Source organism: Babylonia areolata, chromosome 19 (assembly GCF_041734735.1).
Source record: "Babylonia areolata isolate BAREFJ2019XMU chromosome 19, ASM4173473v1, whole genome shotgun sequence".
NCBI classification, from domain to species: Eukaryota; Metazoa; Mollusca; class Gastropoda; order Neogastropoda; family Buccinidae; genus Babylonia; species Babylonia areolata.
This window is the reverse complement of record NC_134894.1, coordinates 9,175,936-9,178,435: the sequence shown is the minus strand read 5'-3', so window position 1 is coordinate 9,178,435 and position 2,500 is coordinate 9,175,936. Positions and strand designations below refer to the sequence as shown.

At 38.9% G+C, this 2,500-nt stretch overlaps 1 non-coding gene across 1 annotated transcript; it reads right to left on the bottom strand.

Moving 5' to 3' along the window:
* Positions 1–435: 435 nt before the first annotated feature.
* LOC143294420 (U11 spliceosomal RNA) lies at positions 436–528 on the bottom strand. The gene has a single exon (XR_013056905.1). It is a non-coding gene; the product is annotated as a U11 spliceosomal RNA (small nuclear RNA).
* Positions 529–2,500: the final 1,972 nt, after the last annotated feature.

Sequence of the window (2,500 nt, the reverse complement as noted above, 5' to 3'; positions counted from 1 at the left end):
TCCGTGTGTTTATTATGCTTGTGTGAGATTTACTATTAAAACCTGATAAACCAACGAACAGCACTACAGCACACAACAAGGCATGGTGTCAGAAGTGGGATTACACAACACGACCCCCCCGCCCCCCCTCCCACCCCCCACCCCTGCCCCTCCATATCATCACCATTGTAAGTTCTCATGATATTCGGCAAGGAAATATAGCCTGTAATTACCCCTTTCAAGTCAATGAATATTAAACACGATTTATATATATATATATATATATATATATATATATATATATATATTATAAGTTCCTAATTGTACCGTGTTACTTCTATAACGTTTGATCAGTCAACGCCTTATAACTGCTGAACCGCAATGAAAATTTAATGAAATGCGTGTGGCCTGCATGACTTTGGAGTTCCAGAGGTACTCTCTACTGTGTACTTTTTATGTGGTGATAGAAATTATGCCTCCGAAATCTCTTGATTGCGATTCCGCCCGGCGCCGTTAAGCACCGAATACTATGGTAAGCAAAGGCTTTTTCTGAAGTGTTTGAAACTGCATGTTTGGTGCATATCTGTTATGCATGTGTGGGTGTATATGTGAATGTGTGTCTTCATGTTTTACATCTATTTGCTTATTTATCATCATTGTTATCTTATTTATTTATTTATTTATTATTGTTATTATTTTATTATTATTATTATTATTACTACTACCTTTTTTTTCTTTTTTTATATATAATTATTATTTATTTATTTATTTGTGTAAGCTTATCTATTATTTATTCACCTTTTTTCTTTTTTTTCTTTTTTTTACATTATAATTATTATTTATTTATTTATTTGTGTAAGCTTATCTATTATTTATTCACCTTTTTTTTTCTTCTTTTTTTTTTTCCTCAAGGCCTGACTAAGCGCGTTGGGTTACGCTGCTGGTCAGGCATCTGCTTGGCAGATGTGGTGTAGCGTATATAGATTTGTCCGAACGCAGTGACGCCTCCTTGAGCTACTGAAACTGAAACTGAAACTATGTGGTGATATTTGATTTTTTTTTTTTTTTCTGAACAAAAATACTGCAGAACTGAAAAGAAAAGAGTCCAAATATGGTGCTAACGGTGACTAACATCCTGCTGTCATCTCAATCATATCTCAGTGCAACAGCTCTTCACATGATGAGCACACACACACACGTCAGCTAGCAGTCAAGGGGTTAATAAGGCGCACGTGATTAATGGCCATGTACTTTTGCAGTGCGTATTATCAGGAAATAAAGTGGTTATTTTATCATTTTTCTCGTGGAAACGCCAAAGTCTGTTTCAGAGATATTCGGTAATTACTCTCTCTGTCTTTGTGTCTGTGTGTCTCTGTCTCTCTCTGTGTCGTTGTCTGTTTGTCTGTCTGTCTGTCTGTCTGTCTCTCTCTCTCTCTCTCTCTCTCTCTCTCTCTCTCTCTCTCTCTCTCTCTCTCTTTCGGTCAGTGAGTTAATTGACAAATACTTATCGTGTAAGTGTCGATGTTGATTTTAAGATTTGTAGATTAAATCTTTTTATTTTTCGGTCAGTTAATGTGGTGGTGGTGGTGGTGGTGATCATGGTGGAAGTGTTTGTGGTGGTGAATTGATGGATCTTTTCTTTAACTAAAGTGTGTTCACTTTGTGGTTGTGTTACGCGAGCATGGTTGTGCGAGCGCGCACGCTTATGTGTATGTGTGTGTGTGTGTGTGTGTGTGTGTGTGTGTGTGTGTGAGAGAGAGAGAGAGAGAGAGAGAGTTTGTGTGTGTGTGTGTGTGTGTGTATTGTGTTGTGGTGTGTGTGTGTGTGTGTGTGTGTGTGTGTGTGTGAGTTTGTGTGTGTGCGTGTGTGTGTTGTGGTGTGGTGTGTGTGTGTATGTGTGTGTGTGTGTGTGAGAGAGAGAGAGAGAGAGAGAGTTTGTGTGTGTGTGTGTGTGTATTGTGTTGTGGTGTGTGTGTGTGTGTGTACGTGTGTGTGCGTGTGTGTGAGTTTGTGTGTGTGCGTGTGTGTGTTGTGGTGTGGTGTGTGTGTGTATGTGTGTGTGTGTGTGAGAGAGAGAGAGAGAGAGAGAGTTTGTGTGTGTGTGTGTGTGTATTGTGTTGTGGTGTGTGTGTGTGTGTGTACGTGTGTGTGTGTGTGTGAGTTTGTGTGTGTGCGTGTGTGTGTTGTGGTGTGGTGTGTGTGTGTATGTGTGTGTGTGTGTGTGTGTGTATATGTGTGTGTGTGTGTGTGTTCTGTGTGTTTTTTTCCTCCCTTCATGTACGTGTGTAGTCTTTGGGGATTAGCAAGGACGCATTAGAAGAATAGGCCGTACCTAAGATAATTATTAACCCTCGAAAAAAAAACGTTTCGAATTCTGAGTTCCGAGTGTAACATTATATTAACACACTTCTTCTTCCTCTTCTTCTGCTTCTTCTCTTCCTCATCATCATCGCTATTATTATCATTACTACTACTACTACTACTACTACTACTACTATCATTATTATTATTATTATCATCG